Below are 22,729 nucleotides of genomic sequence, written 5' to 3'. Positions count from 1 at the left end.
ACCATTTAGGAGCATCTCACCAAATCTGACATTTTTTCTTGCAGAGGATGCCTAAAATCTGACTTGTATCTAAGGCAAGACTTCTGGGAAAATCAGTGAGCCAATCACACAAACAGGAAGTGAAATCTCTGGGGGCCGTTCTGTACACCAATTGTGTACGGAACGCCTCTAGGTTGCCATATTGCATTGAATTTTACAGAAAATGACAGCGCTGCCAATTGAAAAGGAAAGATCTTTTTTTTTAAATAAGTGACAATATGGCTTGTGTTACAATTGTATATACAATATTACTTTTACTTATTTTCTAACAAAACTGGACATACCCTTAAACAGACAGCCAATGTCAACTACAAGTTCATTAGCATGCTTCTAAGAAAAGCCTTCCTTGCTACTGCCACCCATTTTGACAGTACCCAGCAAAGCTGTGGGCAGGGTTTTGAAACTAGTTGCAATCACCCCAACTGATATCTGTTTACGGCGAAGGCTGGAGATGCTGGGAAATGAACATGGGGCTTCACACATGCAAAGCATGCGCTCTACCACTGAGCTACATCCCCATCTTGTGCTTGTGCTTGTGCTTGCCCTTCTGTGCCTTTTTTTTTTTTTTGGGGGGGGGGGGAGAAAGTTTGACTTTAGAGAAAAGTTCTCAGCAGGATTTTGCACTTTGTGGGGATAATTAGTCAAGTCAGCATGCGCTGCATAGATACTAGACTCGGCTTTAAGATAAAGAATGGAGATGCTGGGGATTGAACCCGGGACCTCACACATGCAAAGCGTGCGCTCTACCACTGAGCTACATCCCCATCTTGTTTGCCTTAGTCTGTGCCTTTTTTTTGGGGGGTGTGAAGTTTGACTTTAGAGTAAAGTTCTCAGCAGTATTTTGCACTTTGTGGGGATAGTTAGGCCACTCAGCATGCGCTACATGGTAACTAGACTCGGTTTTAAGATAAAGAATGGAGATGCCGGGGGTTGAACCCGGGACCTCACACATGCGAAGCGTGCGCTCTACCACTGAGCTACATCCCCCTTACTACTCAGGAGCAGACCTTTGATCCTTGTGAGTTGAAAATGCAGATAGAGAGGAACAAAGGGAAGAATTCCTGGTTGTCTCCTCCACCCTTACATGCTAATGACTTTGGAGGGTGCGGCCAGGCATGTTTATGTAAGGGTTGTTTTTGCCAAATGTTTCCCATGTGTGTGCACATGCCTGGGTTGCAGCAGATGAGGGGTGGCCGTTTCCCTTGGCGTACGGTAAATGGAGATGACGGGGATTGAACCCGGGACCTCGCACATGCAAAGCGTGCGCTCTACCACTGAGCTACATCCCCTTACCATGTGGTAGCGCCTGTGCCTTTTTCGCCCCCCAAAAAGCTCTAAACGATGTTGCATCCTTTAACCCGGCACCTGGCCTTCACATCTGTGTTCCACTACCAGTACTCAGGGCCTCCTTCACTTCCCAAAACCAACCACGCTTTCATTTTTTTTCTTCCAGGAAGGACTTTCAGCCGTCAAGAGCCAAAAAAAAAAACATTTATGTCCGAATTGTGTTTGTCAGTTAGCTGACAACACATCATCTCCCAGCTGCATAAGTGACCTCTCTTTGTGTCTGTGTCACATCTAATTACTGTGTGACTCTCACCTGCATGAGCACTAGTCTGAGAGAGGCAGGACTTTTTCGAAATGAAGTTTCTTCTCAGGAGGTGTCAGGTCTCAGCTTCTCAGACTGCAGATAGAGGTCATGCATTAACCCATGCAAAGCCATGCCTAATAGCCTCACGTGTCAACACAATAAGAAACCGCTGACACAGGAATGTGAAGATTTCCTCTACTATAGCCTATGCGTACAGTTCAACAAATGACACCATTAAACTACATCTTCAGGGCAGAACTTATGCAGGGAGGACTCCTCTTTTATTGAGGAAAAAAAACCAATCCCCTCTGGGTGATCAATGGACATTGCAAGAATTTTAACACGTTTTGTTGCAGAGTCCTACCTGTTTCTTCTCTGAATGAATAGCTTTTTGTTAGATCATGTCTTGTGCAGGACTGATTTGAAATGGGAGTGATTTTTTTATTCTTCACTTTTGAGCAGCTGATGCACTTGCAGGGCTCTAGTGAGAAGAATAACAGGACCTGCAGTCCTTGAGAAGTACTTAACCATTTAGGAGCATCTCACCAAATCTGACATTTTTTCTTGCAGAGGATGCCTAAAATCTGACTTGTATCTAAGGCAAGACTTCTGGGAAAATCAGTGAGCCAATCACACAAACAGGAAGTGAAATCTCTGGGGGCCGTTCTGTACACCAATTGTGTACGGAACGCCTCTAGGTTGCCATATTGCATTGAATTTTACAGAAAATGACAGCGCTGCCAATTGAAAAGGAAAGATCTTTTTTTTTTAAATAAGTGACAATATGGCTTGTGTTACAATTGTATATACAATATTACTTTTACTTATTTTCTAACAAAACTGGACATACCCTTAAACAGACAGCCAATGTCAACTACAAGTTCATTAGCATGCTTCTAAGAAAAGCCTTCCTTGCTACTGCCACCCATTTTGACAGTACCCAGCAAAGCTGTGGGCAGGGTTTTGAAACTAGTTGCAATCACCCCAACTGATATCTGTTTACGGCGAAGGCTGGAGATGCTGGGAATTGAACATGGGGCTTCACACATGCAAAGCATGCGCTCTACCACTGAGCTACATCCCCATCTTGTGCTTGTGCTTGTGCTTGCCCTTCTGTGCCTTTTTTTTTTTTTGGGGGGGGGGGGGGGAGAGAAAGTTTGACTTTAGAGAAAAGTTCTCAGCAGGATTTTGCACTTTGTGGGGATAATTAGTCAAGTCAGCATGCGCTGCATAGATACTAGACTCGGCTTTAAGATAAAGAATGGAGATGCTGGGGATTGAACCCGGGACCTCACACATGCAAAGCGTGCGCTCTACCACTGAGCTACATCCCCATCTTGTTTGCCTTAGTCTGTGCCTTTTTTTTGGGGGGTGTGAAGTTTGACTTTAGAGTAAAGTTCTCAGCAGTATTTTGCACTTTGTGGGGATAGTTAGGCCACTCAGCATGCGCTACATGGTAACTAGACTCGGTTTTAAGATAAAGAATGGAGATGCCGGGGGTTGAACGCGGGACCTCACACATGCGAAGCGTGCGCTCTACCACTGAGCTACATCCCCCTTACTACTCAGGAGCAGACCTTTGATCCTTGTGAGTTGAAAATGCAGATAGAGAGGAACAAAGGGAAGAATTCCTGGTTGTCTCCTCCACCCTTACATGCTAATGACTTTGGAGGGTGCGGCCAGGCATGTTTATGTAAGGGTTGTTTTTGCCAAATGTTTCCCATGTGTGTTCACATGCCTGGGTTGCAGCAGATGAGCGGTGGCCGTTTCCCTTGGCGTACGGTAAATGGAGATGCCGGGGATTGAACCCGGGACCTCGCACATGCAAAGCGTGCGCTCTACCACTGAGCTACATCCCCTTACCATGTGGTAGCGCCTGTGCCTTTTTCGCCCCTCAAAAAGCTCTAAACGATGTTGCATCCTTTAACCCGGCACCTGGCCATCACATCTGTGTTCCACTACCAGTACTCAGGGCCTCCTTCACTTCCCAAAACCAACCACGCTTTCATTTTTTTTCTTCCAGGAAGGACTTTCAGCCTTCAAGAGCCAAAAAAAAAAACATTTATGTCCGAATTGTGTTTGTCAGTTAGCTGACAACACATCATCTCCCAGCTGCATAAGTGACCTCTCTTTGTGTCTGTGTCACATCTAATTACTGTGTGACTCTCACCTGCATGAGCACTAGTCTGAGAGAGGCAGGACTTTTTCGAAATGAAGTTTCTTCTCAGGAGGTGTCAGGTCTCAGACTGCAGATAGAGGTCATGCATTAACCCATGCAAAGCCATGCCTAATAGCCTCACGTGTCAACACAATAAGAAACCGCTGACACAGGAATGTGAAGATTTCCTCTACTATAGCCTATGCGTACAGTTCAACAAATGACACCATTAAACTACATCTTCAGGGCAGAACTTATGCAGGGAGGACTCCTCTTTTATTGAGGAAAAAAAACCAATCCCCTCTGGGTGATCAATGGACATTGCAAGAATTTTAACACGTTTTGTTGCAGAGTCCTACCTGTTTCTTCTCTGAATGAATAGCTTTTTGTTAGATCATGTCTTGTGCAGGACTGATTTGAAATGGGAGTGATTTTTTTATTCTTCACTTTTGAGCAGCTGATGCACTTGCAGGGCTCTAGTGAGAAGAATAACAGGACCTGCAGTCCTTGAGAAGTACTTAACCATTTAGGAGCATCTCACCAAATCTGACATTTTTTCTTGCAGAGGATGCCTAAAATCTGACTTGTATCTAAGGCAAGACTTCTGGGAAAATCAGTGAGCCAATCACACAAACAGGAAGTGAAATCTCTGGGGGCCGTTCTGTACACCAATTGTGTACGGAACGCCTCTAGGTTGCCATATTGCATTGAATTTTACAGAAAATGACAGCGCTGCCAATTGAAAAGGAAAGATCTTTTTTTTTAAATAAGTGACAATATGGCTTGTGTTACAATTGTATATACAATATTACTTTTACTTATTTTCTAACAAAACTGGACATACCCTTAAACAGACAGCCAATGTCAACTACAAGTTCATTAGCATGCTTCTAAGAAAAGCCTTCCTTGCTACTGCCACCCATTTTGACAGTACCCAGCAAAGCTGTGGGCAGGGTTTTGAAACTAGTTGCAATCACCCCAACTGATATCTGTTTACGGCGAAGGCTGGAGATGCTGGGAAATGAACATGGGGCTTCACACATGCAAAGCATGCGCTCTACCACTGAGCTACATCCCCATCTTGTGCTTGTGCTTGTGCTTGTGCTTGTGCTTGCCCTTCTGTGCCTTTTTTTTTTTTTTGGGGGGGGGGGGAGAAAGTTTGACTTTAGAGAAAAGTTCTCAGCAGGATTTTGCACTTTGTGGGGATAATTAGTCAAGTCAGCATGCGCTGCATAGATACTAGACTCGGCTTTAAGATAAAGAATGGAGATGCTGGGGATTGAACCCGGGACCTCACACATGCAAAGCGTGCGCTCTACCACTGAGCTACATCCCCATCTTGTTTGCCTTAGTCTGTGCCTTTTTTTTTGGGGGGTGTGAAGTTTGACTTTAGAGTAAAGTTCTCAGCAGTATTTTGCACTTTGTGGGGATAGTTAGGCCACTCAGCATGCGCTACATGGTAACTAGACTCGGTTTTAAGATAAAGAATGGAGATGCCGGGGGTTGAACCCGGGACCTCACACATGCGAAGCGTGCGCTCTACCACTGAGCTACATCCCCCTTTCTACTCAGGAGCAGACCTTTGATCCTTGATTTCTAACAAAACTGGACATACCCTTAAACAGACAGCCAATGTCAACTACAAGTTCATTAGCATGCTTCTAAGAAAAGCCTTCCTTGCTACTGCCACCCATTTTGACAGTACCCAGCAAAGCTGTGGGCAGGGTTTTGAAACTAGTTGCAATCACCCCAACTGATATCTGTTTACGGCGAAGGCTGGAGATGCTGGGAAATGAACATGGGGCTTCACACATGCAAAGCATGCGCTCTACCACTGAGCTACATCCCCATCTTGTGCTTGTGCTTGTGCTTGTGCTTGTGCTTGCCCTTCTGTGCCTTTTTTTTTTTTTTGGGGGGGGGGGAGAAAGTTTGACTTTAGAGAAAAGTTCTCAGCAGGATTTTGCACTTTGTGGGGATAATTAGTCAAGTCAGCATGCGCTGCATAGATACTAGACTCGGCTTTAAGATAAAGAATGGAGATGCTGGGGATTGAACCCGGGACCTCACACATGCAAAGCGTGCGCTCTACCACTGAGCTACATCCCCATCTTGTTTGCCTTAGTCTGTGCCTTTTTTTTTGGGGGGTGTGAAGTTTGACTTTAGAGTAAAGTTCTCAGCAGTATTTTGCACTTTGTGGGGATAGTTAGGCCACTCAGCATGCGCTACATGGTAACTAGACTCGGTTTTAAGATAAAGAATGGAGATGCCGGGGGTTGAACCCGGGACCTCACACATGCGAAGCGTGCGCTCTACCACTGAGCTACATCCCCCTTTCTACTCAGGAGCAGACCTTTGATCCTTGATTTCTAACAAAACTGGACATACCCTTAAACAGACAGCCAATGTCAACTACAAGTTCATTAGCATGCTTCTAAGAAAAGCCTTCCTTGCTACTGCCACCCATTTTGACAGTACCCAGCAAAGCTGTGGGCAGGGTTTTGAAACTAGTTGCAATCACCCCAACTGATATCTGTTTACGGCGAAGGCTGGAGATGCTGGGAAATGAACATGGGGCTTCACACCTGCAAAGCATGCGCTCTACCACTGAGCTACATCCCCATCTTGTGCTTGTGCTTGTGCTTGTGCTTGTGCTTGCCCTTCTGTGCCTTTTTTTTTTTTTTTGGGGGGGGGGGAGAAAGTTTGACTTTAGAGAAAAGTTCTCAGCAGGATTTTGCACTTTGTGGGGATAATTAGTCAAGTCAGCATGCGCTGCATAGATACTAGACTCGGCTTTAAGATAAAGAATGGAGATGCTGGGGATTGAACCCGGGACCTCACACATGCAAAGCGTGCGCTCTACCACTGAGCTACATCCCCATCTTGTTTGCCTTAGTCTGTGCCTTTTTTTTTGGGGGGTGTGAAGTTTGACTTTAGAGTAAAGTTCTCAGCAGTATTTTGCACTTTGTGGGGATAGTTAGGCCACTCAGCATGCGCTACATGGTAACTAGACTCGGTTTTAAGATAAAGAATGGAGATGCCGGGGGTTGAACCCGGGACCTCACACATGTGAAGCGTGCGCTCTACCACTGAGCTACATCCCCCTTTCTACTCAGGAGCAGACCTTTGATCCTTGTGAGTTGAAAATGCAGATAGAGAGGAACAAAGGGAAGAATTCCTGGTTGTCTCCTCCACCCTTACATGCTAATGACTTTGGAGGGTGCGGCCAGGCATGTTTATGTAAGGGTTGTTTTTGCCAAATGTTTCCCATGTGTGTGCACATGCCTGGGTTGCAGCAGATGAGGGGTGGCCGTTTCCCTTGGCGTACGGTAAATGGAGATGCCGGGGATTGAACCCGGGACCTCGCACATGCAAAGCGTGCGCTCTACCACTGAGCTACATCCCCTTACCATGTGGTAGCGCCTGTGCCTTTTTCGCCCCTCAAAAAGCTCTAAACGATGTTGCATCCTTTAACCCGGCACCTGGCCTTCACATCTGTGTTCCACTACCAGTACTCAGGGCCTCCTTCACTTCCCAAAACCAACCACGCTTTCATTTTTTTTCTTCCAGGAAGGACTTTCAGCCTTCAAGAGCCAAAAAAAAAAACATTTATGTCCGAATTGTGTTTGTCAGTTAGCTGACAACACATCATCTCCCAGCTGCATAAGTGACCTCTCTTTGTGTCTGTGTCACATCTAATTACTGTGTGACTCTCACCTGCATGAGCACTAGTCTGAGAGAGGCAGGACTTTTTCGAAATGAAGTTTCTTCTCAGGAGGTGTCAGGTCTCAGACTGCAGATAGAGGTCATGCATTAACCCATGCAAAGCCATGCCTAATAGCCTCACGTGTCAACACAATAAGAAACCGCTGACACAGGAATGTGAAGATTTCCTCTACTATAGCCTATGCGTACAGTTCAACAAATGACACCATTAAACTACATCTTCAGGGCAGAACTTATGCAGGGAGGACTCCTCTTTTATTGAGGAAAAAAAACCAATCCCCTCTGGGTGATCAATGGACATTGCAAGAATTTTAACACGTTTTGTTGCAGAGTCCTACCTGTGTTCTTCTCTGAATGAATAGCTTTTTGTTAGATCATGTCTTGTGCAGGACTGATTTGAAATGGGAGTGATTTTTTTATTCTTCACTTTTGAGCAGCTGATGCACTTGCAGGGCTCTAGTGAGAAGAATAACAGGACCTGCAGTCCTTGAGAAGTACTTAACCATTTAGGAGCATCTCACCAAATCTGACATTTTTTCTTGCAGAGGATGCCTAAAATCTGACTTGTATCTAAGGCAAGACTTCTGGGAAAATCAGTGAGCCAATCACACAAACAGGAAGTGAAATCTCTGGGGGCCGTTCTGTACACCAATTGTGTACGGAACGCCTCTAGGTTGCCATATTGCATTGAATTTTACAGAAAATGACAGCGCTGCCAATTGAAAAGGAAAGATCTTTTTTTTTAAATAAGTGACAATATGGCTTGTGTTACAATTGTATATACAATATTACTTTTACTTATTTTCTAACAAAACTGGACATACCCTTAAACAGACAGCCAATGTCAACTACAAGTTCATTAGCATGCTTCTAAGAAAAGCCTTCCTTGCTACTGCCACCCATTTTGACAGTACCCAGCAAAGCTGTGGGCAGGGTTTTGAAACTAGTTGCAATCACCCCAACTGATATCTGTTTACGGCGAAGGCTGGAGATGCTGGGAAATGAACATGGGGCTTCACACATGCAAAGCATGCGCTCTACCACTGAGCTACATCCCCATCTTGTGCTTGTGCTTGTGCTTGCCCTTCTGTGCCTTTTTTTTTTTTTGGGGGGGGGGGGGGGAGAGAAAGTTTGACTTTAGAGAAAAGTTCTCAGCAGGATTTTCCACTTTGTGGGGATAATTAGTCAAGTCAGCATGCGCTGCATAGATACTAGACTCGGCTTTAAGATAAAGAATGGAGATGCTGGGGATTGAACCCGGGACCTCACACATGCAAAGCGTGCGCTCTACCACTGAGCTACATCCCCATCTTGTTTGCCTTAGTCTGTGCCTTTTTTTTGGGGGGTGTGAAGTTTGACTTTAGAGTAAAGTTCTCAGCAGTATTTTGCACTTTGTGGGGATAGTTAGGCCACTCAGCATGCGCTACATGGTAACTAGACTCGGTTTTAAGATAAAGAATGGAGATGCCGGGGGTTGAACCCGGGACCTCACACATGCGAAGCGTGCGCTCTACCACTGAGCTACATCCCCCTTACTACTCAGGAGCAGACCTTTGATCCTTGTGAGTTGAAAATGCAGATAGAGAGGAACAAAGGGAAGAATTCCTGGTTGTCTCCTCCACCCTTACATGCTAATGACTTTGGAGGGTGCGGCCAGGCATGTTTATGTAAGGGTTGTTTTTGCCAAATGTTTCCCATGTGTGTGCACATGCCTGGGTTGCAGCAGATGAGGGGTGGCCGTTTCCCTTGGCGTACGGTAAATGGAGATGCCGGGGATTGAACCCGGGACCTCGCACATGCAAAGCGTGCGCTCTACCACTGAGCTACATCCCCTTACCATGTGGTAGCGCCTGTGCCTTTTTCGCCCCCCAAAAAGCTCTAAACGATGTTGCATCCTTTAACCCGGCACCTGGCCTTCACATCTGTGTTCCACTACCAGTACTCAGGGCCTCCTTCACTTCCCAAAACCAACCACGCTTTCATTTTTTTTCTTCCAGGAAGGACTTTCAGCCGTCAAGAGCCAAAAAAAAAAACATTTATGTCCGAATTGTGTTTGTCAGTTAGCTGACAACACATCATCTCCCAGCTGCATAAGTGACCTCTCTTTGTGTCTGTGTCACATCTAATTACTGTGTGACTCTCACCTGCATGAGCACTAGTCTGAGAGAGGCAGGACTTTTTCGAAATGAAGTTTCTTCTCAGGAGGTGTCAGGTCTCAGCTTCTCAGACTGCAGATAGAGGTCATGCATTAACCCATGCAAAGCCATGCCTAATAGCCTCACGTGTCAACACAATAAGAAACCGCTGACACAGGAATGTGAAGATTTCCTCTACTATAGCCTATGCGTACAGTTCAACAAATGACACCATTAAACTACATCTTCAGGGCAGAACTTATGCAGGGAGGACTCCTCTTTTATTGAGGAAAAAAAACCAATCCCCTCTGGGTGATCAATGGACATTGCAAGAATTTTAACACGTTTTGTTGCAGAGTCCTACCTGTTTCTTCTCTGAATGAATAGCTTTTTGTTAGATCATGTCTTGTGCAGGACTGATTTGAAATGGGAGTGATTTTTTTATTCTTCACTTTTGAGCAGCTGATGCACTTGCAGGGCTCTAGTGAGAAGAATAACAGGACCTGCAGTCCTTGAGAAGTACTTAACCATTTAGGAGCATCTCACCAAATCTGAAATTTTTTCTTGCAGAGGATGCCTAAAATCTGACTTGTATCTAAGGCAAGACTTCTGGGAAAATCAGTGAGCCAATCACACAAACAGGAAGTGAAATCTCTGGGGGCCGTTCTGTACACCAATTGTGTACGGAACGCCTCTAGGTTGCCATATTGCATTGAATTTTACAGAAAATGACAGCGCTGCCAATTGAAAAGGAAAGATCTTTTTTTTTTAAATAAGTGACAATATGGCTTGTGTTACAATTGTATATACAATATTACTTTTACTTATTTTCTAACAAAACTGGACATACCCTTAAACAGACAGCCAATGTCAACTACAAGTTCATTAGCATGCTTCTAAGAAAAGCCTTCCTTGCTACTGCCACCCATTTTGACAGTACCCAGCAAAGCTGTGGGCAGGGTTTTGAAACTAGTTGCAATCACCCCAACTGATATCTGTTTACGGCGAAGGCTGGAGATGCTGGGAATTGAACATGGGGCTTCACACATGCAAAGCATGCGCTCTACCACTGAGCTACATCCCCATCTTGTGCTTGTGCTTGTGCTTGCCCTTCTGTGCTTTTTTTTTTTTTGGGGGGGGGGGAGAAAGTTTGACTTTAGAGAAAAGTTCTCAGCAGGATTTTGCACTTTGTGGGGATAATTAGTCAAGTCAGCATGCGCTGCATAGATACTAGACTCGGCTTTAAGATAAAGAATGGAGATGCTGGGGATTGAACCCGGGACCTCACACATGCAAAGCGTGCGCTCTACCACTGAGCTACATCCCCATCTTGTTTGCCTTAGTCTGTGCCTTTTTTTTGGGGGGTGTGAAGTTTGACTTTAGAGTAAAGTTCTCAGCAGTATTTTGCACTTTGTGGGGATAGTTAGGCCACTCAGCATGCGCTACATGGTAACTAGACTCGGTTTTAAGATAAAGAATGGAGATGCCGGGGGTTGAACCCGGGACCTCACACATGCGAAGCGTGCGCTCTACCACTGAGCTACATCCCCCTTACTACTCAGGAGCAGACCTTTGATCCTTGTGAGTTGAAAATGCAGATAGAGAGGAACAAAGGGAAGAATTCCTGGTTGTCTCCTCCACCCTTACATGCTAATGACTTTGGAGGGTGCGGCCAGGCATGTTTATGTAAGGGTTGTTTTTGCCAAATGTTTCCCATGTGTGTGCACATGCCTGGGTTGCAGCAGATGAGGGGTGGCCGTTTCCCTTGGCGTACGGTAAATGGAGATGCCGGGGATTGAACCCGGGACCTCGCACATGCAAAGCGTGCGCTCTACCACTGAGCTACATCCCCTTACCATGTGGTAGCGCCTGTGCCTTTTTCGCCCCTCAAAAAGCTCTAAACGATGTTGCATCCTTTAACCCGGCACCTGGCCTTCACATCTGTGTTCCACTACCAGTACTCAGGGCCTCCTTCACTTCCCAAAACCAACCACGCTTTCATTTTTTTTCTTCCAGGAAGGACTTTCAGCCTTCAAGAGCCAAAAAAAAAAACATTTATGTCCGAATTGTGTTTGTCAGTTAGCTGACAACACATCATCTCCCAGCTGCATAAGTGACCTCTCTTTGTGTCTGTGTCACATCTAATTACTGTGTGACTCTCACCTGCATGAGCACTAGTCTGAGAGAGGCAGGACTTTTTCGAAATGAAGTTTCTTCTCAGGAGGTGTCAGGTCTCACACTGCAGATAGAGGTCATGCATTAACCCATGCAAAGCCATGCCTAATAGCCTCACGTGTCAACACAATAAGAAACCGCTGACACAGGAATGTGAAGATTTCCTCTACTATAGCCTATGCGTACAGTTCAACAAATGACACCATTAAACTACATCTTCAGGGCAGAACTTATGCAGGGAGGACTCCTCTTTTATTGAGGAAAAAAAACCAATCCCCTCTGGGTGATCAATGGACATTGCAAGAATTTTAACACGTTTTGTTGCAGAGTCCTACCTGTTTCTTCTCTGAATGAATAGCTTTTTGTTAGATCATGTCTTGTGCAGGACTGATTTGAAATGGGAGTGATTTTTTTATTCTTCACTTTTGAGCAGCTGATGCACTTGCAGGGCTCTAGTGAGAAGAATAACAGGACCTGCAGTCCTTGAGAAGTACTTAACCATTTAGGAGCATCTCACCAAATCTGACATTTTTTCTTGCAGAGGATGCCTAAAATCTAACTTGTATCTAAGGCAAGACTTCTGGGAAAATCAGTGAGCCAATCACACAAACAGGAAGTGAAATCTCTGGGGGCCGTTCTGTACACCAATTGTGTACGGAACGCCTCTAGGTTGCCATATTGCATTGAATTTTACAGAAAATGACAGCGCTGCCAATTGAAAAGGAAAGATCTTTTTTTTTAAATAAGTGACAATATGGCTTGTGTTACAATTGTATATACAATATTACTTTTACTTATTTTCTAACAAAACTGGACATACCCTTAAACAGACAGCCAATGTCAACTACAAGTTCATTAGCATGCTTCTAAGAAAAGCCTTCCTTGCTACTGCCACCCATTTTGACAGTACCCAGCAAAGCTGTGGGCAGGGTTTTGAAACTAGTTGCAATCACCCCAACTGATATCTGTTTACGGCGAAGGCTGGAGATGCTGGGAAATGAACATGGGGCTTCACACATGCAAAGCATGCGCTCTACCACTGAGCTACATCCCCATCTTGTGCTTGTGCTTGCCCTTCTGTGCCTTTTTTTTTTTTTTGGGGGGGGGGGGGAGAAAGTTTGACTTTAGAGAAAAGTTCTCAGCAGGATTTTGCACTTTGTGGGGATAATTAGTCAAGTCAGCATGCGCTGCATAGATACTAGACTCGGCTTTAAGATAAAGAATGGAGATGCTGGGGATTGAACCCGGGACCTCACACATGCAAAGCGTGCGCTCTACCACTGAGCTACATCCCCATCTTGTTTGCCTTAGTCTGTGCCTTTTTTTTTGGGGGGTGTGAAGTTTGACTTTAGAGTAAAGTTCTCAGCAGTATTTTGCACTTTGTGGGGATAGTTAGGCCACTCAGCATGCGCTACATGGTAACTAGACTCGGTTTTAAGATAAAGAATGGAGATGCCGGGGGTTGAACCCGGGACCTCACACATGCGAAGCGTGCGCTCTACCACTGAGCTACATCCCCCTTACTACTCAGGAGCAGACCTTTGATCCTTGTGAGTTGAAAATGCAGATAGAGAGGAACAAAGGGAAGAATTCCTGGTTGTCTCCTCCACCCTTACATGCTAATGACTTTGGAGGGTGCGGCCAGGCATGTTTATGTAAGGGTTGTTTTTGCCAAATGTTTCCCATGTGTGTGCACATGCCTGGGTTGCAGCAGATGAGGGGTGGCCGTTTCCCTTGGCGTACGGTAAATGGAGATGCCGGGGATTGAACCCGGGACCTCGCACATGCAAAGCGTGCGCTCTACCACTGAGCTACATCCCCTTACCATGTGGTAGCGCCTGTGCCTTTTTCGCCCCTCAAAAAGCTCTAAACGATGTTGCATCCTTTAACCCGGCACCTGGCCTTCACATCTGTGTTCCACTACCAGTACTCAGGGCCTCCTTCACTTCCCAAAACCAACCACGCTTTCATTTTTTTTCTTCCAGGAAGGACTTTCAGCCTTCAAGAGCCAAAAAAAAAAACATTTATGTCCGAATTGTGTTTGTCAGTTAGCTGACAACACATCATCTCCCAGCTGCATAAGTGACCTCTCTTTGTGTCTGTGTCACATCTAATTACTGTGTGACTCTCACCTGCATGAGCACTAGTCTGAGAGAGGCAGGACTTTTTCGAAATGAAGTTTCTTCTCAGGAGGTGTCAGGTCTCAGACTGCAGATAGAGGTCATGCATTAACCCATGCAAAGCCATGCCTAATAGCCTCACGTGTCAACACAATAAGAAACCGCTGACACAGGAATGTGAAGATTTCCTCTACTATAGCCTATGCGTACAGTTCAACAAATGACACCATTAAACTACATCTTCAGGGCAGAACTTATGCAGGGAGGACTCCTCTTTTATTGAGGAAAAAAAACCAATCCCCTCTGGGTGATCAATGGACATTGCAAGAATTTTAACACGTTTTGTTGCAGAGTCCTACCTGTTTCTTCTCTGAATGAATAGCTTTTTGTTAGATCATGTCTTGTGCAGGACTGATTTGAAATGGGAGTGATTTTTTTATTCTTCACTTTTGAGCAGCTGATGCACTTGCAGGGCTCTAGTGAGAAGAATAACAGGACCTGCAGTCCTTGAGAAGTACTTAACCATTTAGGAGCATCTCACCAAATCTGACATTTTTTCTTGCAGAGGATGCCTAAAATCTGACTTGTATCTAAGGCAAGACTTCTGGGAAAATCAGTGAGCCAATCACACAAACAGGAAGTGAAATCTCTGGGGGCCGTTCTGTACACCAATTGTGTACGGAACGCCTCTAGGTTGCCATATTGCATTGAATTTTACAGAAAATGACAGCGCTGCCAATTGAAAAGGAAAGATCTTTTTTTTTAAATAAGTGACAATATGGCTTGTGTTACAATTGTATATACAATATTACTTTTACTTATTTTCTAACAAAACTGGACATACCCTTAAACAGACAGCCAATGTCAACTACAAGTTCATTAGCATGCTTCTAAGAAAAGCCTTCCTTGCTACTGCCACCCATTTTGACAGTACCCAGCAAAGCTGTGGGCAGGGTTTTGAAACTAGTTGCAATCACCCCAACTGATATCTGTTTACGGCGAAGGCTGGAGATGCTGGGAAATGAACATGGGGCTTCACACATGCAAAGCATGCGCTCTACCACTGAGCTACATCCCCATCTTGTGCTTGTGCTTGCCCTTCTGTGCCTTTTTTTTTTTTTTGGGGGGGGGGGAGAAAGTTTGACTTTAGAGAAAAGTTCTCAGCAGGATTTTGCACTTTGTGGGGATAATTAGTCAAGTCAGCATGCGCTGCATAGATACTAGACTCGGCTTTAAGATAAAGAATGGAGATGCTGGGGATTGAACCCGGGACCTCACACATGCAAAGCGTGCGCTCTACCACTGAGCTACATCCCCATCTTGTTTGCCTTAGTCTGTGCCTTTTTTTTGGGGGGTGTGAAGTTTGACTTTAGAGTAAAGTTCTCAGCAGTATTTTGCACTTTGTGGGGATAGTTAGGCCACTCAGCATGCGCTACATGGTAACTAGACTCGGTTTTAAGATAAAGAATGGAGATGCCAGGGGTTGAACCCGGGACCTCACACATGCGAAGCGTGCGCTCTACCACTGAGCTACATCCCCCTTACTACTCAGGAGCAGACCTTTGATCCTTGTGAGTTGAAAATGCAGATAGAGAGGAACAAAGGGAAGAATTCCTGGTTGTCTCCTCCACCCTTACATGCTAATGACTTTGGAGGGTGCGGCCAGGCATGTTTATGTAAGGGTTGTTTTTGCCAAATGTTTCCCATGTGTGTGCACATGCCTGGGTTGCAGCAGATGAGGGGTGGCCGTTTCCCTTGGCGTACGGTAAATGGAGATGCCGGGGATTGAACCCGGGACCTCGCACATGCAAAGCGTGCGCTCTACCACTGAGCTACATCCCCTTACCATGTGGTAGCGCCTGTGCCTTTTTCGCCCCTCAAAAAGCTCTAAACGATGTTGCATCCTTTAACCCGGCACCTGGCCTTCACATCTGTGTTCCACTACCAGTACTCAGGGCCTCCTTCACTTCCCAAAACCAACCACGCTTTCATTTTTTTTCTTCCAGGAAGGACTTTCAGCCTTCAAGAGCCAAAAAAAAAAACATTTATGTCCGAATTGTGTTTGTCAGTTAGCTGACAACACATCATCTCCCAGCTGCATAAGTGACCTCTCTTTGTGTCTGTGTCACATCTAATTACTGTGTGACTTTCACCTGCATGAGCACTAGTCTGAGAGAGGCAGGACTTTTTCGAAATGAAGTTTCTTCTCAGGAGGTGTCAGGTCTCAGCTTCTCAGACTGCAGATAGAGGTCATGCATTAACCCATGCAAAGCCATGCCTAATAGCCTCACGTGTCAACACAATAAGAAACCGCTGACACAGGAATGTGAAGATTTCCTCTACTATAGCCTATGCGTACAGTTCAACAAATGACACCATTAAACTACATCTTCAGGGCAGAACTTATGCAGGGAGGACTCCTCTTTTATTGAGGAAAAAAACCAATCCCCTCTGGGTGATCAATGGACATTGCAAGAATTTTAACACGTTTTGTTGCAGAGTCCTACCTGTTTCTTCTCTGAATGAATAGCTTTTTGTTAGATCATGTCTTGTGCAGGACTGATTTGAAATGGGAGTGATTTTTTTATTCTTCACTTTTGAGCAGCTGATGCACTTGCAGGGCTCTAGTGAGAAGAATAACAGGACCTGCAGTCCTTGAGAAGTACTTAACCATTTAGGAGCATCTCACCAAATCTGACATTTTTTCTTGCAGAGGATGCCTAAAATCTGACTTGTATCTAAGGCAAGACTTCTGGGAAAATCAGTGAGCCAATCACACAAACAGGAAGTGAAATCTCTGGGGGCCGTTCTGTACACCAATTGTGTACGGAACGCCTCTAGGTTGCCATATTGCATTGAATTTTACAGAAAATGACAGCGCTGCCAATTGAAAAGGAAAGATCTTTTTTTTTAAATAAGTGACAATATGGCTTGTGTTACAATTGTATATACAATATTACTTTTACTTATTTTCTAACAAAACTGGACATACCCTTAAACAGACAGCCAATGTCAACTACAAGTTCATTAGCATGCTTCTAAGAAAAGCCTTCCTTGCTACTGCCACCCATTTTGACAGTACCCAGCAAAGCTGTGGGCAGGGTTTTGAAACTAGTTGCAATCACCCCAACTGATATCTGTTTACGGCGAAGGCTGGAGATGCTGGGAATTGAACATGGGGCTTCACACATGCAAAGCATGCGCTCTAACACTGAGCTACATCCCCATCTTGTGCTTGTGCTTGCCCTTCTGTGCCTTTTTTTTTTTGGGGGGGGGGGGGGGGGAGAAAGTTTGACTTTAGAGAAAAGTTCTCAGCAGGATTTTGCACTTTGTGGGGATAATTAGTCAAGTCAGCATGCGCTGCATAGATACTAGACTCGGCTTTAAGATAAAGAATGGAGATGCTGGGGATTGAACCCGGGACCTCACACATGCAAAGCGTGCGCTCTACCACTGAGCTACATCCCCATCTTGTTTGCCTTAGTCTGTGCCTTTTTTTTGGGGGGTGTGAAGTTTGACTTTAGAGTAAAGTTCTCAGCAGTATTTTGCACTTTGTGGGGATAGTTAGGCCACTCAGCATGCGCTACATGGTAACTAGACTCGGTTTTAAGATAAAGAATGGAGATGCCGGGGGTTGAACCCGGGACCTCACACATGCGAAGCGTGCGCTCTACCACTGAGCTACATCCCCCTTACTACTCAGGAGCAGACCTTTGATCCTTGTGAGTTGAAAATGCAGATAGAGAGGAACAAAGGGAAGAATTCCTGGTTGTCTCCTCCACCCTTACATGCTAATGACTTTGGAGGGTGCGGCCAGGCATGTTTATGTAAGGGTTGTTTTTGCCAAATGTTTCCCATGTGTGTGCACATGCCTGGGTTGCAGCAGATGAGCGGTGGCTGTTTCCCTTGGCGTACGGTAAATGGAGATGCCGGGGATTGAACCCGGGACCTCGCACATGCAAAGCGTGCGCTCTACCACTGAGCTACATCCCCTTACCATGTTGGAGCGCCTGTGCCTTTTTCGCCCCCCAAAAAGCTCTAAACGATGTTGCATCCTTTAACCCGGCACCTGGCCTTCACATCTGTGTTCCACTACCAGTACTCAGGGCCTCCTTCACTTCCCAAAACCAACCACGCTTTCATTTTTTTTCTTCCAGGAAGGACTTTCAGCCGTCAAGAGCCAAAAAAAAAAACATTTATGTCCGAATTGTGTTTGTCAGTTAGCTGACAACACATCATCTCCCAGCTGCATAAGTGACCTCTCTTTGTGTCTGTGTCACATCTAATTACTGTGTGACTCTCACCTGCATGAGCACTAGTCTGAGAGAGGCAGGACTTTTTCGAAATGAAGTTTCTTCTCAGGAGGTGTCAGGTCTCACACTGCAGATAGAGGTCATGCATTAACCCATGCAAAGCCATGCCTAATAGCCTCACGTGTCAACACAATAAGAAACCGCTGACACAGGAATGTGAAGATTTCCTCTACTATAGCCTATGCGTACAGTTCAACAAATGACACCATTAAACTACATCTTCAGGGCAGAACTTATGCAGGGAGGACTCCTCTTTTATTGAGGAAAAAAAACCAATCCCCTCTGGGTGATCAATGGACATTGCAAGAATTTTAACACGTTTTGTTGCAGAGTCCTACCTGTTTCTTCTCTGAATGAATAGCTTTTTGTTAGATCATGTCTTGTGCAGGACTGATTTGAAATGGGAGTGATTTTTTTATTCTTCACTTTTGAGCAGCTGATGCACTTGCAGGGCTCTAGTGAGAAGAATAACAGGACCTGCAGTCCTTGAGAAGTACTTAACCATTTAGGAGCATCTCACCAAATCTGACATTTTTTCTTGCAGAGGATGCCTAAAATCTGACTTGTATCTAAGGCAAGACTTCTGGGAAAATCAGTGAGCCAATCACACAAACAGGAAGTGAAATCTCTGGGGGCCGTTCTGTACACCAATTGTGTACGGAACGCCTCTAGGTTGCCATATTGCATTGAATTTTACAGAAAATGACAGCGCTGCCAATTGAAAAGGAAAGATCTTTTTTTTTAAATAAGTGACAATATGGCTTGTGTTACAATTGTATATACAATATTACTTTTACTTATTTTCTAACAAAACTGGACATACCCTTAAACAGACAGCCAATGTCAACTACAAGTTCATTAGCATGCTTCTAAGAAAAGCCTTCCTTGCTACTGCCACCCATTTTGACAGTACCCAGCAAAGCTGTGGGCAGGGTTTTGAAACTAGTTGCAATCACCCCAACTGATATCTGTTTACGGCGAAGGCTGGAGATGCTGGGAAATGAACATGGGGCTTCACACATGCAAAGCATGCGCTCTACCACTGAGCTACATCCCCATCTTGTGCTTGTGCTTGTGCTTGTGCTTGCCCTTCTGTGCCTTTTTTTTTTTTTTTGGGGGGGGGGAGAAAGTTTGACTTTAGAGAAAAGTTCTCAGCAGGATTTTGCACTTTGTGGGGATAATTAGTCAAGTCAGCATGCGCTGCATAGATACTAGACTCGGCTTTAAGATAAAGAATGGAGATGCTGGGGATTGAACCCGGGACCTCACACATGCAAAGCGTGCGCTCTACCACTGAGCTACATCCCCATCTTGTTTGCCTTAGTCTGTGCCTTTTTTTTTGGGGGGTGTGAAGTTTGACTTTAGAGTAAAGTTCTCAGCAGTATTTTGCACTTTGTGGGGATAGTTAGGCCACTCAGCATGCGCTACATGGTAACTAGACTCGGTTTTAAGATAAAGAATGGAGATGCCGGGGGTTGAACCCGGGACCTCACACATGCGAAGCGTGCGCTCTACCACTGAGCTACATCCCCCTTACTACTCAGGAGCAGACCTTTGATCCTTGTGAGTTGAAAATGCAGATAGAGAGGAACAAAGGGAAGAATTCCTGGTTGTCTCCTCCACCCTTACATGCTAATGACTTTGGAGGGTGCGGCCAGGCATGTTTATGTAAGGGTTGTTTTTGCCAAATGTTTCCCATGTGTGTGCACATGCCTGGGTTGCAGCAGATGAGGGGTGGCCGTTTCCCTTGGCGTACGGTAAATGGAGATGCCGGGGATTGAACCCGGGACCTCGCACATGCAAAGCGTGCGCTCTACCACTGAGCTACATCCCCTTACCATGTGGTAGCGCCTGTGCCTTTTTCGCCCCTCAAAAAGCTCTAAACGATGTTGCATCCTTTAACCCGGCACCTGGCCTTCACATCTGTGTTCCACTACCAGTACTCAGGGCCTCCTTCACTTCCCAAAACCAACCACGCTTTCATTTTTTTTCTTCCAGGAAGGACTTTCAGCCTTCAAGAGCCAAAAAAAAAACATTTATGTCCGAATTGTGTTTGTCAGTTAGCTGACAACACATCATCTCCCAGCTGCATAAGTGACCTCTCTTTGTGTCTGTGTCACATCTAATTACTGTGTGACTCTCACCTGCATGAGCACTAGTCTGAGAGAGGCAGGACTTTTTCGAAATGAAGTTTCTTCTCAGGAGGTGTCAGGTCTCACACTGCAGATAGAGGTCATGCATTAACCCATGCAAAGCCATGCCTAATAGCCTCACGTGTCAACACAATAAGAAACCGCTGACACAGGAATGTGAAGATTTCCTCTACTATAGCCTATGCGTACAGTTCAACAAATGACACCATTAAACTACATCTTCAGGGCAGAACTTATGCAGGGAGGACTCCTCTTTTATTGAGGAAAAAAAACCAATCCCCTCTGGGTGATCAATGGACATTGCAAGAATTTTAACACGTTTTGTTGCAGAGTCCTACCTGTTTCTTCTCTGAATGAATAGCTTTTTGTTAGATCATGTCTTGTGCAGGACTGATTTGAAATGGGAGTGATTTTTTTATTCTTCACTTTTGAGCAGCTGATGCACTTGCAGGGCTCTAGTGAGAAGAATAACAGGACCTGCAGTCCTTGAGAAGTACTTAACCATTTAGGAGCATCTCACCAAATCTGACATTTTTTCTTGCAGAGGATGCCTAAAATCTGACTTGTATCTAAGGCAAGACTTCTGGGAAAATCAGTGAGCCAATCACACAAACAGGAAGTGAAATCTCTGGGGGCCGTTCTGTACACCAATTGTGTACGGAACGCCTCTAGGTTGCCATATTGCATTGAATTTTACAGAAAATGACAGCGCTGCCAATTGAAAAGGAAAGATCTTTTTTTTTAAATAAGTGACAATATGGCTTGTGTTACAATTGTATATACAATATTACTTTTACTTATTTTCTAACAAAACTGGACATACCCTTAAACAGACAGCCAATGTCAACTACAAGTTCATTAGCATGCTTCTAAGAAAAGCCTTCCTTGCTACTGCCACCCATTTTGACAGTACACAGCAAAGCTGTGGGCAGGGTTTTGAAACTAGTTGCAATCACCCCAACTGATATCTGTTTACGGCGAAGGCTGGAGATGCTGGGAAATGAACATGGGGCTTCACACATGCAAAGCATGCGCTCTACCACTGAGCTACATCCCCATCTTGTGCTTGTGCTTGCCCTTCTGTGCCTTTTTTTTTTTTTTGGGGGGGGGGGAGAAAGTTTGACTTTAGAGAAAAGTTCTCAGCAGGATTTTGCACTTTGTGGGGATAGTTAGGCCACTCAGCATGCGCTACATGGTAACTAGACTCGGTTTTAAGATAAAGAATGGAGATGCCGGGGGTTGAACCCGGGACCTCACACATGCGAAGCGTGCGCTCTACCACTGAGCTACATCCCCCTTACTACTCAGGAGCAGACCTTTGATCCTTGTGAGTTGAAAATGCAGATAGAGAGGAACAAAGGGAAGAATTCCTGGTTGTCTCCTCCACCCTTACATGCTAATGACTTTGGAGGGTGCGGCCAGGCATGTTTATGTAAGGGTTGTTTTTGCCAAATGTTTCCCATGTGTGTGCACATGCCTGGGTTGCAGCAGATGAGGGGTGGCCGTTTCCCTTGGCGTACGGTAAATGGAGATGCCGGGGATTGAACCCGGGACCTCGCACATGCAAAGCGTGCGCTCTACCACTGAGCTACATCCCCTTACCATGTGGTAGCGCCTGTGCCTTTTTCGCCCCCCAAAAAGCTCTAAACGATGTTGCATCCTTTAACCCGGCACCTGGCCTTCACATCTGTGTTCCACTACCAGTACTCAGGGCCTCCTTCACTTCCCAAAACCAACCACGCTTTCATTTTTTTTCTTCCAGGAAGGACTTTCAGCCTTCAAGAGCCAAAAAAAAAAACATTTATGTCCGAATTGTGTTTGTCAGTTAGCTGACAACACATCATCTCCCAGCTGCATAAGTGACCTCTCTTTGTGTCTGTGTCACATCTAATTACTGTGTGACTCTCACCTGCATGAGCACTAGTCTGAGAGAGGCAGGACTTTTTCGAAATGAAGTTTCTTCTCAGGAGGTGTCAGGTCTCACACTGCAGATAGAGGTCATGCATTAACCCATGCAAAGCCATGCCTAATAGCCTCACGTGTCAACACAATAAGAAACCGCTGACACAGGAATGTGAAGATTTCCTCTACTATAGCCTATGCGTACAGTTCAACAAATGACACCATTAAACTACATCTTCAGGGCACAACTTATGCAGGGAGGACTCCTCTTTTATTGAGGAAAAAAAACCAATCCCCTCTGGGTGATCAATGGACATTGCAAGAATTTTAACACGTTTTGTTACAGAGTCCTACCTGTTTCTTCTCTGAATGAATAGCTTTTTGTTAGATCATGTCTTGTGCAGGACTGATTTGAAATGG

At 45.1% G+C, this 22,729-nt stretch overlaps 32 non-coding genes across 32 annotated transcripts; all 32 read right to left on the bottom strand.

Annotated features, from left to right (window-relative positions):
- Positions 1 to 731: 731 nt before the first annotated feature.
- Positions 732 to 803, bottom strand: TRNAA-UGC (transfer RNA alanine (anticodon UGC)). Its single transcript has one exon. It is a non-coding gene; the product is annotated as a tRNA-Ala (tRNA).
- Positions 804 to 954: 151 nt separating this feature from the next.
- TRNAA-CGC (transfer RNA alanine (anticodon CGC)) lies at positions 955 to 1,026 on the bottom strand. Its single transcript has one exon. It is a non-coding gene; the product is annotated as a tRNA-Ala (tRNA).
- Positions 1,027 to 1,256: 230 nt separating this feature from the next.
- Positions 1,257 to 1,328, bottom strand: TRNAA-UGC (transfer RNA alanine (anticodon UGC)). Its single transcript has one exon. It is a non-coding gene; the product is annotated as a tRNA-Ala (tRNA).
- A 1,564-nt stretch (positions 1,329 to 2,892) lies between these two features.
- Positions 2,893 to 2,964, bottom strand: TRNAA-UGC (transfer RNA alanine (anticodon UGC)). The gene has a single exon. It is a non-coding gene; the product is annotated as a tRNA-Ala (tRNA).
- Positions 2,965 to 3,115: 151 nt separating this feature from the next.
- TRNAA-CGC (transfer RNA alanine (anticodon CGC)) lies at positions 3,116 to 3,187 on the bottom strand. The gene has a single exon. It is a non-coding gene; the product is annotated as a tRNA-Ala (tRNA).
- Positions 3,188 to 3,417: 230 nt separating this feature from the next.
- On the bottom strand, positions 3,418 to 3,489 carry TRNAA-UGC (transfer RNA alanine (anticodon UGC)). Its single transcript has one exon. It is a non-coding gene; the product is annotated as a tRNA-Ala (tRNA).
- A 1,563-nt stretch (positions 3,490 to 5,052) lies between these two features.
- Positions 5,053 to 5,124, bottom strand: TRNAA-UGC (transfer RNA alanine (anticodon UGC)). The gene has a single exon. It is a non-coding gene; the product is annotated as a tRNA-Ala (tRNA).
- A 152-nt stretch (positions 5,125 to 5,276) lies between these two features.
- TRNAA-CGC (transfer RNA alanine (anticodon CGC)) lies at positions 5,277 to 5,348 on the bottom strand. The gene has a single exon. It is a non-coding gene; the product is annotated as a tRNA-Ala (tRNA).
- A 474-nt stretch (positions 5,349 to 5,822) lies between these two features.
- On the bottom strand, positions 5,823 to 5,894 carry TRNAA-UGC (transfer RNA alanine (anticodon UGC)). The gene has a single exon. It is a non-coding gene; the product is annotated as a tRNA-Ala (tRNA).
- Positions 5,895 to 6,046: 152 nt separating this feature from the next.
- Positions 6,047 to 6,118, bottom strand: TRNAA-CGC (transfer RNA alanine (anticodon CGC)). The gene has a single exon. It is a non-coding gene; the product is annotated as a tRNA-Ala (tRNA).
- Positions 6,119 to 6,593: 475 nt separating this feature from the next.
- TRNAA-UGC (transfer RNA alanine (anticodon UGC)) lies at positions 6,594 to 6,665 on the bottom strand. The gene has a single exon. It is a non-coding gene; the product is annotated as a tRNA-Ala (tRNA).
- Positions 6,666 to 7,119: 454 nt separating this feature from the next.
- TRNAA-UGC (transfer RNA alanine (anticodon UGC)) lies at positions 7,120 to 7,191 on the bottom strand. The gene has a single exon. It is a non-coding gene; the product is annotated as a tRNA-Ala (tRNA).
- A 1,556-nt stretch (positions 7,192 to 8,747) lies between these two features.
- Positions 8,748 to 8,819, bottom strand: TRNAA-UGC (transfer RNA alanine (anticodon UGC)). Its single transcript has one exon. It is a non-coding gene; the product is annotated as a tRNA-Ala (tRNA).
- Positions 8,820 to 8,970: 151 nt separating this feature from the next.
- On the bottom strand, positions 8,971 to 9,042 carry TRNAA-CGC (transfer RNA alanine (anticodon CGC)). Its single transcript has one exon. It is a non-coding gene; the product is annotated as a tRNA-Ala (tRNA).
- Positions 9,043 to 9,272: 230 nt separating this feature from the next.
- On the bottom strand, positions 9,273 to 9,344 carry TRNAA-UGC (transfer RNA alanine (anticodon UGC)). The gene has a single exon. It is a non-coding gene; the product is annotated as a tRNA-Ala (tRNA).
- A 1,557-nt stretch (positions 9,345 to 10,901) lies between these two features.
- On the bottom strand, positions 10,902 to 10,973 carry TRNAA-UGC (transfer RNA alanine (anticodon UGC)). Its single transcript has one exon. It is a non-coding gene; the product is annotated as a tRNA-Ala (tRNA).
- Positions 10,974 to 11,124: 151 nt separating this feature from the next.
- Positions 11,125 to 11,196, bottom strand: TRNAA-CGC (transfer RNA alanine (anticodon CGC)). The gene has a single exon. It is a non-coding gene; the product is annotated as a tRNA-Ala (tRNA).
- A 230-nt stretch (positions 11,197 to 11,426) lies between these two features.
- TRNAA-UGC (transfer RNA alanine (anticodon UGC)) lies at positions 11,427 to 11,498 on the bottom strand. The gene has a single exon. It is a non-coding gene; the product is annotated as a tRNA-Ala (tRNA).
- Positions 11,499 to 13,044: 1,546 nt separating this feature from the next.
- On the bottom strand, positions 13,045 to 13,116 carry TRNAA-UGC (transfer RNA alanine (anticodon UGC)). The gene has a single exon. It is a non-coding gene; the product is annotated as a tRNA-Ala (tRNA).
- A 152-nt stretch (positions 13,117 to 13,268) lies between these two features.
- TRNAA-CGC (transfer RNA alanine (anticodon CGC)) lies at positions 13,269 to 13,340 on the bottom strand. The gene has a single exon. It is a non-coding gene; the product is annotated as a tRNA-Ala (tRNA).
- A 230-nt stretch (positions 13,341 to 13,570) lies between these two features.
- Positions 13,571 to 13,642, bottom strand: TRNAA-UGC (transfer RNA alanine (anticodon UGC)). Its single transcript has one exon. It is a non-coding gene; the product is annotated as a tRNA-Ala (tRNA).
- A 1,544-nt stretch (positions 13,643 to 15,186) lies between these two features.
- On the bottom strand, positions 15,187 to 15,258 carry TRNAA-UGC (transfer RNA alanine (anticodon UGC)). The gene has a single exon. It is a non-coding gene; the product is annotated as a tRNA-Ala (tRNA).
- Positions 15,259 to 15,409: 151 nt separating this feature from the next.
- TRNAA-CGC (transfer RNA alanine (anticodon CGC)) lies at positions 15,410 to 15,481 on the bottom strand. Its single transcript has one exon. It is a non-coding gene; the product is annotated as a tRNA-Ala (tRNA).
- A 230-nt stretch (positions 15,482 to 15,711) lies between these two features.
- Positions 15,712 to 15,783, bottom strand: TRNAA-UGC (transfer RNA alanine (anticodon UGC)). The gene has a single exon. It is a non-coding gene; the product is annotated as a tRNA-Ala (tRNA).
- A 1,554-nt stretch (positions 15,784 to 17,337) lies between these two features.
- Positions 17,338 to 17,409, bottom strand: TRNAA-UGC (transfer RNA alanine (anticodon UGC)). The gene has a single exon. It is a non-coding gene; the product is annotated as a tRNA-Ala (tRNA).
- A 151-nt stretch (positions 17,410 to 17,560) lies between these two features.
- On the bottom strand, positions 17,561 to 17,632 carry TRNAA-CGC (transfer RNA alanine (anticodon CGC)). The gene has a single exon. It is a non-coding gene; the product is annotated as a tRNA-Ala (tRNA).
- A 230-nt stretch (positions 17,633 to 17,862) lies between these two features.
- Positions 17,863 to 17,934, bottom strand: TRNAA-UGC (transfer RNA alanine (anticodon UGC)). The gene has a single exon. It is a non-coding gene; the product is annotated as a tRNA-Ala (tRNA).
- A 1,556-nt stretch (positions 17,935 to 19,490) lies between these two features.
- Positions 19,491 to 19,562, bottom strand: TRNAA-UGC (transfer RNA alanine (anticodon UGC)). The gene has a single exon. It is a non-coding gene; the product is annotated as a tRNA-Ala (tRNA).
- A 152-nt stretch (positions 19,563 to 19,714) lies between these two features.
- On the bottom strand, positions 19,715 to 19,786 carry TRNAA-CGC (transfer RNA alanine (anticodon CGC)). Its single transcript has one exon. It is a non-coding gene; the product is annotated as a tRNA-Ala (tRNA).
- Positions 19,787 to 20,016: 230 nt separating this feature from the next.
- On the bottom strand, positions 20,017 to 20,088 carry TRNAA-UGC (transfer RNA alanine (anticodon UGC)). Its single transcript has one exon. It is a non-coding gene; the product is annotated as a tRNA-Ala (tRNA).
- A 1,543-nt stretch (positions 20,089 to 21,631) lies between these two features.
- Positions 21,632 to 21,703, bottom strand: TRNAA-CGC (transfer RNA alanine (anticodon CGC)). The gene has a single exon. It is a non-coding gene; the product is annotated as a tRNA-Ala (tRNA).
- Positions 21,704 to 21,933: 230 nt separating this feature from the next.
- Positions 21,934 to 22,005, bottom strand: TRNAA-UGC (transfer RNA alanine (anticodon UGC)). The gene has a single exon. It is a non-coding gene; the product is annotated as a tRNA-Ala (tRNA).
- Positions 22,006 to 22,729: the final 724 nt, after the last annotated feature.

The sequence above is a fragment of the Lithobates pipiens genome, unplaced genomic scaffold (assembly GCF_037356315.1).
Source record: "Lithobates pipiens isolate NorthernLeopardFrog02 unplaced genomic scaffold, aLitPip1_a1.2 Scaffold_23, whole genome shotgun sequence".
Taxonomy (NCBI): Eukaryota; Metazoa; Chordata; class Amphibia; order Anura; family Ranidae; genus Lithobates; species Lithobates pipiens.
The sequence above is the reverse complement of the archived record's forward strand: the minus strand, read 5'-3'. Positions and strand labels throughout refer to the sequence as shown.